This window comes from Peromyscus leucopus, chromosome 3 (genome assembly GCF_004664715.2).
Source record: "Peromyscus leucopus breed LL Stock chromosome 3, UCI_PerLeu_2.1, whole genome shotgun sequence".
Lineage (NCBI taxonomy): Eukaryota > Metazoa > Chordata > Mammalia > Rodentia > Cricetidae > Peromyscus > Peromyscus leucopus.
In genome coordinates this window covers 94,265,322-94,276,801 of record NC_051065.1, presented here as the reverse complement: position 1 = coordinate 94,276,801, position 11,480 = coordinate 94,265,322, and the positions used below count along the sequence as shown (strand labels likewise).

The 11,480-nt window shown below is 40.5% G+C and overlaps 1 protein-coding gene across 1 annotated transcript in view; it reads left to right on the top strand.

Annotated features, from left to right (window-relative positions):
- Window positions 1-218: 218 nt before the first annotated feature.
- The window catches only part of Ctnna2 (catenin alpha 2), a 1,102,240-nt gene continuing 1,090,978 nt past the window's right edge, over window positions 219-11,480 (top strand). The window contains 1 exon segment of the mRNA XM_028871390.2: window positions 219-431. The gene's annotated coding sequence lies outside the window, so the exon portion shown is untranslated.

Here is an 11,480-nt window from a genome sequence, read left to right as displayed (position 1 = left end):
CCATTGCCATGGAGACGGCACCTGCGCCCTCTGTGGCGCCTTTCTCGGGTCCCGCCCCTCGGGCGCTCCAGGGCCGCGCGCCCGCGTGCTCATCCTTTGCCAGCCCGGGCGAGCCGCGGGCACGCGCCAGCGAGCGAGAAAGCGGCTACGCGTGCGCACTGGGCACCTCCCCTAGCGGCGATCCGGGCCGCTGCCGCTCGCTAGGGCAGGACGCGGGGCGGGCGGGGGGAGGGGGGAGCGGCTTTGCTGGCAGCCCTGAGTGAGGCGGAGACCCGGGCGGAGCGGGCGGCACCGCACCTCGGCCAGAAGCAGCTGCAGCAGCTGCCCTAGTCCCCACCGCCGCCTCTCCAGCCGCTTCTGTCATTCCACACCAGCTGCTGCAGACAGAGGACGAGGAGGAGGAGGCGAGAAACTCCCACCGACCCACAGAGGTGAGTCCCGGGCAGAGCATCCTCCATCCTTTGCCTGCCTCCCTCCCTTCCTGCCTCCCTCCCATCCTCTCCGTCCTCCCCTCCCTCCCGCTCCCCAGCCCTCCCGCCCTCATCCTTCCCAACATCCCTCTCTCCTTTCCGCTCCTTTCTCCCTTCCAGCCTTTCTTTCATCCCTTTCTTCTCTCACCCAGCCCTACTTCCTTCCCACCCTTTCTTTCTTCTCTGTTTTTCTTTCAGTCACTCACCCTCTAGCTCATCTTTGCATGCCTTTTATCTATCTTCTCTTCATCTCTTTTCCCCCTTCCTTAACCTCACCCCCTTGCCGGTGGGTGGGATGGTGGGGAACATCCTTGCCTGCTACAACTGTCCGGATTCAGGGGCTTCTGGAAAATTGGTCTCATGTACCAAGAGAGGCACACTCGCACAGAGCATGCCCTGCAGTTCTTTACATTGTCAGGATTAAGGGTCAAGTTGGATAGAGTACTGGGAACTGGAAGGAATAGAGTCCAGGAACAATCTATGGATATGTGCTATAAAGGGTGGGGGTGGGGAGGTTGTCACTTAGATATGTTTCCAGCCGTCCCCCCTCTCCCCTCAGCAGTTTCTTCCTTTCTTTTTTTCCTCCTGGGGATTGCATATTCCCAGTGTGTATCACACTAATTTAAAACCCAGCTCTCTCTGCTTTGATTGTCGTCTCCATGAGAAACCGCAAGGAAAGAGAAGCCTGGAAGGGAACAAGAGAGAAAGAGGGGAGGGGAGAGGGAGGGTGGCAACAGTGGAAGCCTGTATCCCTTCCCCTAGGCCTTTCTGGATTGGTGTTTTCAAGCCACCCGCCTAATATTCAGCTTGGACTTGAACCTGTGTGTCCTTGGCTGTCACTACCTACTTCACAGACAGAAACTCTCTCAACTTTAATGCCGGTGCATTGCACATTGTGTTTTGCTCGGTATGCAAAACACCCGGGGAACTTGGTTTGAGGAAATAGGAAGATACACTTTTTGTTCATTCCTGGCTAACTTCAGGACTGAGGATGGCCAGCCCAGTATTGGAGAATGAAACTGTACTCCGCTGTCTTGTAAACATTTCATTTTGATAGCGTTAGCTGTGTGATAGGCTCCAGTACAGGCGCCCTCAGTTCTTCTCAGCCACCTTATAGAAATCCTGATATCTGAAGTAAAATGTTCCGAGTGACTGTGTCCATTCCTAGATTTACACTTATTGAAAAGTTGAATTGCCTTTGGAGAGTATTAAGAATTTAAAAATTCCAGTTATTTTTTTCACCAGTTACTTGCACTGAACCCTGTGTTTGATATTTCTTCCTTGAGCTTCATTCACCTCAGTCTACTTCGGTCTCTATCAAGGATGGCATGGCAGTTCTTCTGTTTGCAAATGTTGTTTCTAATCGATCTACTTAGACTGCATTTACTTAGATGGCAGGACAGCAATGCTGGTTCCCTATATCATCTCAGTGAGCCTAATTGGGTGCATAAAAATAAAATGAAAAATTCAAGACCTATCTTTTGTCCTGGTGAAATTCTTCTGAACGTTAACACCTCTCCCAACCTTAACTTTAAGACAGATAAATTTTTATGTAGAAATAGAATGTGCAGAGGGATCAAAGACAGTTCACTGAAGTTCCCAGTCCATAACTATGGTATGGAGTAAGTTTCAGGTTTATTCTTTTTACTGAAATTTGATGACATTCCAGCAGTGTTAATAGGCATTTTTGCATTTTATGTGAATGTACGATAGGAGTTGAAATGAAGAGAATTGCCTTCTTAACTACAACTGACTAACTGCTGATACTCAAAGTCATGCGGATTAGTGTTTGGGAAGTGGATGATATTCGGAAACAAGAGAGGCCTCCCCCTTTACCCTCCCCTGGAGGAATGCAGCTCCTTTCATGGCTTGGCAGGTTTATCATCCATGTGACAGAAGCTTGGTTGAAGTATCATTTACTAATGTCTCCAGGTAGAATTGTGGTCAACAGTGTATGTGTTTGAATGGTTATATTAGTTGACAGTGAATTTGCACACAGATGTGTTTTTGCTATTGCTATTTCTTTTCTTGTCCTAAGTTTCAGCCAATGAAAGGCTTTCATGGCAATCATATGGGAATAATAAGTTTGTTTTATTCTAACTTACTTTCAAGTGCCGTTTTCCCTGCCAATCTATTACCCTTGCTTTGTGGAGTTCTGAGTGTGGGAGGAGCAGTCCCTCATCATCGTGCTTTCTCTATGTTGCAGTTTTCTGCTCAGAATGATAAGGGAGTATCTCAGATAGAAATACAGTGCTCACTGTAGATAGAAAGGCACATTTTATCTGATTCTTGTTTATACATATTCATCAATATTGTGAAAGCAGAGTGAAGTTATTAAAGAAATAGAAAATGAAATATTTTGTTTATGACAATATCTTAGGAGTATAGATGAGTGAAATGAATAAAATATGAACTAGGAAAGGAATGAATGCATAAAGAGGCAATTTGATGTAGCTGGGGTATAGCTCAGTGATAGTTTGCTTGCACAATATGTTCTAGGTCCTTCGGATTGTTCCATAGCACCCCCAAACAGAACATAAACAACAAAAAAGGAGCTTGCTGCCCTAACTAACAAACACATTCACATATATGCACTGACTTCTCAAGAATTTTACTTCCAGGAGCATCTGCCTTTAATTTCATGGGCCTTTAAAGTATAAATAAGGACTTGGTAGAACATGCTATGGATCCCCACAGAAAATATTTTGCATATATTCTTTATTCTTCCATTCCTTCAAACTTTTAACACACTTGTAAGCTAATGCTGTGTAGTGTGAGCTGTGGAAAGAAGTGTAAAAAGAAATAGACACTGCCTTTGGCCTCAGCTCGTAGGTTAGTTGAAGATAAAAGGTATTTGCATTAGGTCCAGTTTCACAGCTGCAATGAGCTAGATTTAGAGAAAGTTCCCAAGATGAGTTCAGCTTCTCTTGTTTAAGAACACTATGTCCTTATCTGCAGTTTAAGAAACTTGTTTTTATTAGTGGTATGAGATTATGATTCCTGGAGTTTGCTTTGAGGTTAAATGTGTTTAGTACAAAACTTTGGAGCAAAGTATGTTTTGCATTAGTGCTATTTTAATTAGGTGGACAGGTTTTTAAATATTACAACGTAGTATGTAGAATTATGCACCTCTAGTATGGCAGAGAGTTATGACAGCAGTTCTGAAGGGGACAGATATTTGTGTGACCAGGAAAAATGTTTTATTTGGTACGAGTACTCAAGCTTGTGTGGAAGCCCCAGAGAAGAATGACAAATAGCATGGGTACCACAGCTGGAGTCATAGCAAAATGAAGGAAGAAGCCTTGTGTGATGGGAGGCATATCACCAATTGTGGAAGCCCCAGAGAAGAATGACAAGTAGCATGGGTACCACAGCTGGAGTCATAGCAAAATGAAGGAGGAAGCCTGGTGTGATGGGAGGCATATCACCAAGACTTTTCATTTTCTGGACTATTGGTTAAACTGGTGAATGCTTTAAATGGTGCTAAACATATCATCCTGGTGAATATTCTGCTACCTCAGACAAGTCAATTGACTGTACTTTGGTATACATTTTCTCACTGGAGATTCAGTTACCAGCTAACTGGTTTACTTTATTTCCATGTCATTACATCTAGTACTCCATCCTATCATATGACACAGAACCCAAAGTCTGTGCCACAGTTGGACTCACAATATTCTTTTCTTGGTTTTTCATTAAACTGTGAGGCAGAGGAAACACTTGACTTTTCCTAGACAATAATGATTTAATGCTGTCGTTATTACACCTCCCCTTGCTTTTCCTTACTCCACAGGTGTTCCAGGATGTTATCTCTGAGAAGATGTTTTATTTCAACATATAAAAAAACAGAACTTCTTGAAGTAATTACATATATTTCTTGGAGCTTTATATTTTACTCATGATATTATCTAATTAATAATTTCCCTTTTCATGAGGATACAAAAATATTAATGATTCCAAAAGAGAATAAGCTTTTTTGGTATTTTATTGGTAAATTAACATGTGGTGACAATAAGAGGATCTGTATGGAACTTGTCCTGATCACATTATAAATCCGGAAGAGCAAATGTTCATAGACATCTGCTGGTCAACCTTCAATTTTAGTTGAGATTCATAGACTATTTTGTGGAATTTTTCATCTAACAGTGGAAGTGGTAGGAATTGAATTCTTTCATCTGAAAATAGATTTCCAGGAAATTCTCTCTGCAAGCAAGTTCAAAGTAACAGTGTTTTTAATGTTTATGTTTAATATGTTTAAAGTGAGTGCACACAGCTTCATTGCTTTTTTCCTAGTAGTAAAAAGTTTATCTTCTATTTATTTTCATAGTTCTAATAATATGTAGAGTTGATCTTAGCTTAAGTTGTATTAGTAATAAGCAAGTGTATATTTCCAAAAATTAATAGAATATATAAACTGGAATATTAGAAATGTTTTTTATGATTATTATTTTACACTTTCACTCATATGTCACATATACTGACTACTGTCACCCCCACCTTCTTACCATATCTCTCCCCCATCCTCCCCACAAATATCTTTCAAATGTGCTGTCTGTTTTGTTTGTGACTCATTGAGGTTGACCAGAACTGTGTATGTAACGATGGGTCTACAAGGACCCATTGGACCTATTGGGCTCAGCAGGTAACAGGTAGGTAGGCCCTCTGTCGTTCTTGACTGATTGTTGATGAGGTAGACCTTGTGTGGGTCCAGTGCAGGTAATTACAGTTGTGAGTTAATGCTGATAATGGATGTATATAGTCTAAAAATGGCGTTGCACAGCCCTTCCTGCCTTCCAGCTTTTATACACTGCTGACCCTTGCTTCCGCAGTGTTCTCAGGTGGTTGCATAAGTGACTTGTTTAGGGATGTGGTATTTATATTTTCTACTTGGGATTCATTCGTTGTGTTCAGACTTTCTTTTTAAAGAATCCACAGATCTAGATAAAATATTTAAGATGTGTCATTTCTACTTGCTTTTATATTAAAGCCACAGATGATTTTGAAAAAGAAGTATTTGGGGTATTTTCAGTTTCCTAGTATGATTTTTCACTTTTAACATGAATTTAAACACAACCACAAATATTTTATACCTCTTTGAAAGGATTGCCTAGGGCATATTATAACATCACAAAGTGATGGTCTCATTTTTATATCACTTAATATTGTAGGCCTTTACTATGAAAAAGAATAGCATTACTCCTTTTTATTTGAGGGCATAAATACAGTTCTTACATCATTATTTTCATGTGTAATGACATTAAGAATTTCCATGTGTGAACCATAATTGTTTTCCCTTATCAGTTAAAGACAGTTCTCAAATGGGAGGATTGAGTAAGGCTGACACAAAATGGAGTAATTTTGAATATTAATCTATAAAATTTGTAACTGCCTGTTTAGTTAGGGGTTTCTTATATTTCCACTGTCATAATAATGTAATCCATGTTTTAATTTTTTAAAACAAGATATGTATATGTATATAAAGTTTCTTTTCTGTATCTGCATATGTGTGCGTTTTTATGCTGTGTTTGTATGTTTATTTTTGTGTGTGTGTGTGTGTGTGTGTGTGTGAAAGAGAGAGAGAGAGAGAGGAGAGAGAGAGAGAAGAGAGAGAGAGAGAGAGAGAGAGAGAGAGAGAGAGAGAGAGAGAGAGAGCGAGCCAGGGAAAGAACAAATGTAGTCACATACCATGGTGCACATTTGGAGGTCATTTCTCATCTTCCACTTTGAGACAGGATTGTGTGTTGTGAGTCTCCTTTCTGAAGCGCCCATCGCTCTGTAGGAGGTCTTAGATTACAGATACATGCTACTGTGGTGATGAGGTTCAACTCAGGTATGCACAGTTATGTAGCAAGCACTTCATTGTCTTGGCTTATGCACACCACACCACACATACAAAGGTACTTGAGTATACATGTATAATTCAACAAATAGTTTCAAAAACTAAAACATGGACGAGAAATGAATGTAAACTCACACATGGCATATATGAAGTGATCAGAGGACAGTTTGCTAGAGTCATTTCTCTGCTCGTATCACGTATGCTCCAGAGTTTAAACTCACAAACCTGTTCAAATAAATTTCTTTCTCTGCATGGGAAGACTGCATACACTAGTTTTAGCAGAAAACTTCTGATTATAATCCTGTGAATGCAAGTGTACATGCCTATGAGTGTGCGTGCACATATGCATACACACACACACACACACACACACACACACACACACACACTTCATGGTATTAGACGACTTTCTTGCCTTTGAGATATATTTTATGTTACAACCAAGACACCCGATTTATTTGAGCAAATAGCTTGTTGACTTGGAAGAGTACTACCTAGCATCCCTGCTCTCAGATATAGAGTATAGAATATTTCTCTCTTCGTGTAGTCTTCCTATGGGTCTGCTCAGCTTTTGTCTCTGTTTTTTGGAATTTACTGTTCTAGAAAATGATGTAGGTTGAAGCACAGAATCTAAACTCATTGAGTACATTGAGATTCTTTTATGATTTTGGGTAGATATGTATATTTTTTATTAATTAAATTCTTTTCATTTATTTTACATCCTGACAGCAGTTTCCTGTCCCTCATCCTCTTCCGTTCCCTCCTCCTGGACCCCACTTTGTACCTCCCCATCCACTCCTCCTCTGTTACTGTTCAGAAAGAGGCAGGTATTCTTTGAGTGTCCACAAAACATGGCATATCACCTTGAGCTAGGACTGAACCCCTCTTTTTGTTTTAAGGCTGGGCAATAGGTTCCCCAAAGCCAGCTCAAGTATTATGAACAGGCCCTGAACTCACTGCTAGGGGAGAAGGTGCGTTTCTAAAAAGAAATACAGGGGAAATTTTTTTGTGTATGTATTTTGAGCTAGGCAAATATTTCTTAAGCCTAAAGATCACTAATTGTGAAATTTGAAGCTATGTTAAGATTTAACAGAATTAAATGGTACCATTTAATTTGTTCTTCAAGATAGACAACCTATGCTAGATCTGTATATTTCTTTCTCTTGTGCATGTCATAAGGGGATGTATGAAGATGACAGATAGAAGTCTGGCTTCTCAATAAAAAGACAAAGATCTGATGGGAAAAGTTAATAAACTGTCTGAAGATGTGTTTCACAAAAGGAGACTTACAAGTGAAAATGTCTGCAAAGAATGGCACTTAGCTATGTGTGTGTGTGTGTGTGTGTATGGTATATTCATATGTTTGTGTGCACATACACACATGTATACTTGTGTGTAGGATCAGAAGTTGATGTTGGGTGTATTTTTAGATCCTGCTTAACTTTATTTATTGAGACAGTCTCTTGCTGTGCCTAAAACTCACCAACTTGAGATAATCTAGCTAACCAGCTTGCCCAAAGAAGCCCCTGTTGCTCATCTCTGGAGTGCTGAGATTACAGGTGGTCACCACATCTGTCCAGCATTAATACGGGTGCTGGGGACAAGGACTCAGGTTCTCAGAGCTGTGCAACAGGTTCTTTAGCCAGCGAGCCATGTCTCCAGCCCAGATATTTAATTCCTTTACACACCCAAATGATGAAACTACAAAACCACTGAATGGGGCTGTGGAGTTGGCACAGTAATTAAAAACACTTGCTGCTCTTGCAGAAGACCCAACAGCCTCTAACTCCTGCTCCAGGAGATCTGAAGCTTCTGCCCTCCACAGGTACCTGAATTCATGTGCACATGCCTACACACAAACACACACGTACATATAGTTGAAAATAAAACTTTAAAAAACAATGTATTGTCACAACATTCATCATGAAGTTTCTAGATTACCAAAATTAACATCAAATTTAGAGGAAGATGTGAAACAACTGTATATAACACTTATACCTATAGAAACTTTTATATGAAAACTTGTGACAGCTTTGCTCACAGTCCCTTTAAACTCAAACAATCACAAACTCCGTCAAATTCCCATCTAAGGCTATTTCTTTGAACAAAATTTAGCAAAGCTGATGATGGTGGTGGTTTGTGTATGAGTTCGTAAATGCACCGTGAAAACCAGTTGTGTATAACCTGTCTGCGGAGGGAAAGAAATGTGTTGAAAGGACTTGTGAAAGTGTTCAGGTGTCAGTGGGATGGGTCTTGGGTATAGAACTGTGCTCAGCTCTTACTCAGTGACCTGCTGCTCTGGCCTCACTGAGTGTTGACCTCATGCACAGCCAGTGCTATGACAGCTGCTTTAGTTTCTAGCAGACTGTAAGCAGCAGCCTCTAAATGAGGGAACTTTTGCCAGAAGCCATCCTGCAGCCTGCTCTCTTATCTGACTGCTCAGCACTGGGCAGAGTCAGTGGAAGGACTGATGAGCAGAAGAAAATGAATGACTAGTAAGCCTCCTTGTTTGTTAAAAGTGCAGTTACAGGCTGCTATGACATTTTCAGTCCTTTGGAAAGAGCTTGAAACAAAAGTCCCTGTGTGTTTTGGGACAACTTGTTATTTTTGGCATGTGGGCAAAAACAGGTATCAGAGGATACTCAGGAACAAAAGGAAGACATTCGAATTGTAGCCCAAAGCCTGAGCTGGAAGGGAAGGACATTTAGATTCAAAGAGCAGTGGAAAGTGGGCAAGCACACAAACAATGTCAGTAGTGCAAAGCAAGCAGGACCCATGGGGTTGGGACAGGAGGCAAAAGTGAGTGTTGGCAATAGACTGTGTTCCAGGCAAGCAAGCTTGATTGCAGTTTGCCCATCTGTGAAATCAGGACCTCAGGCAAGAAGGTTTACATGTTTTGCTTGTTCAGGGCGAAGCCAAAACAGTAATTATTCTTGAACTGTTTTCTAAGGTGTTTTCCATGGATAGAAACTGTAGATTTCCATGGATTAAAAACTTCTTTTTGCTAACACTTTTTCTATTGCAGTCCCTTCACAAATAATTGTTGGTTGAATTTAATCTCTGAACCAGCTCCATCTTTGAGTAAGTCCTGCAGGTTTCGATTCAAATAAATCAGTCACTCATCAAATATTTTCATGTAAGGTATGAAAACAAGTGAATATGTGTGTGTGTGTGTGTGTGTGTGTAGAATATCAGCTCAGAATCTGTACAAGAAAAAGGCATTGTATTTGACCTCACAAGTTGACAGCCTACACACAGATATAAAATAGTCACCTGAGCAGTATAATGCTACATGGTAGAGTGTGTGGCATTCTCTTCTAACGCTGCAGTGTCATAGCTTAGAAATCCAGGCTGTAACTGAAGGAAAACTCAGTTCTTGCAATCTTAAAATAAGAGAATAGGAGAGAAGGCCATTCTACATTAGAAACTTTGTCTTCATTCCAGCCTTGGTCTGGGGGCTGGGTATAGCAGTTCCTGCGGGGTGACGGGTTCAGAGAGTAACAGTGGGAGAGATGGGAAAATGACATCCAGGAGAGCAAACATTAAGGCGCTGGTATGTGCTGAGAAAGCAGCTCAAAGGAAGACCCAGCTGGGAATGGAGAAATGTTGACACATTGTGTACTTGGAGGTATCTTAAGAACGAAACAAGAGATACATTGTTTCAAAAGAACAGTTTTTTGTTTTTTTTTTTTATCTTTGGTACTGACACAGCAAGGCTATCTACTGTCCAGAAAATAACAAGGAATATACGTGGGAAAGACAAAACAAAACAAACTTGTAGTCCAACTACCCACCGGGTGAACATTTGGTATATTTCTAGCCCCACCCCCTCATGAATATATTCTAGTTTATCTCGTAGTGAAGTCTTTTGAAAACACTGCTTAGATTGTATCATTTTTGTACCTTATTTTAAAACTAATTGTATTTAAGCATTTGTTGGCATAATAAAAATTCTTCTACATGTTTTTGAGATAACATCACATTTATTGGAAATTATAGTTTGTTTGTTTGTTGGTTTGTTTGTTTCAATATATACAGTTAGAAAAGGCCTGGTACACTTTACCTTCTAGTATGGTTTATGTGATAGGCAACAAATTAACTTTGGGGACCCACTCCAGACATAACTGCAAATAGGCAGTGAATGTCTATGTTGAATATGGCTTTTAGTGAGTGAGTGTGCAAATGTGCAAATACAGAGAGGGGAGGGAGAGGAGGGAGGGAAGAAGGAGGGAGAGGAGAGAGGAGAGTGGCTTACTTAATAGAGGTGATGGCCTTTACCTGTGTGTCACTTAAAGTACATCCAACAGACCGAAGTTCAGGTCCCATCATCAGGTGGCTTACAAAGACCTGTAAGTCCACTTCCAGGGGATCTGGCACTCTCTTCTGGCCTCCAAGTACATTGCATCCACGTAGTGCTTATACATACACTCAGCGCACAGGCATAAAATAAATAAATCTTTTTAAAGAGGAAAATATCACCATACTGGTATCTGACAGTCTCCATCTTTAGGTTTCACTGGTTATCATTTGCTCTACAGTGTGAATCTTCCATGGGTTCTTGAGTTTGTGTGCTTCTGCAGACAGTTTGTGTTGTTGTTTTGCTATTTCAGGCAAGGCCATAAAAAACATCTTTATATAAGTTTACTTTCCACGTGAACTAGTGCCTTGTGTTTTAATGCTGCTAACCACAACTACTAGGTTAAGAAGTGTGTGTACTTTCTATTTTCTTAATGCTAGGTCTCTTTTAAAACAATATATAAATTCTATTCCACCTCCAAGTGTGAAGATGCCTGATTCCACACTTCTTTGCAAATACAAGATAATATAAAAGTTTACAAGTAAGTACATGGGAGGATAGATGTCTTACATGTGATTTTTTCTCCTGTGATTTCTAGAGGTCTGGTTATTTTATGTGTAATGACCTGATGGCTGTTTCTGCTAGAAGTAGTGTCTGTGATTTTAGGTCTAGCCATTTACATGATTTCACTTTATGTGATTCAAAAGATTTTATTATCATTACTGGAGTCATGAGAGAGTATCATAATCTCTGTGGTATAGAGTGTGTTATGAGATCCAAATGTTTTTCTTTCTCTAAAGCTTCATATTTATTTTATACCCCTTTAAGAAGAAGACTATGGTGGTCCAACAGTTATTATTTCAGAAGCAACATT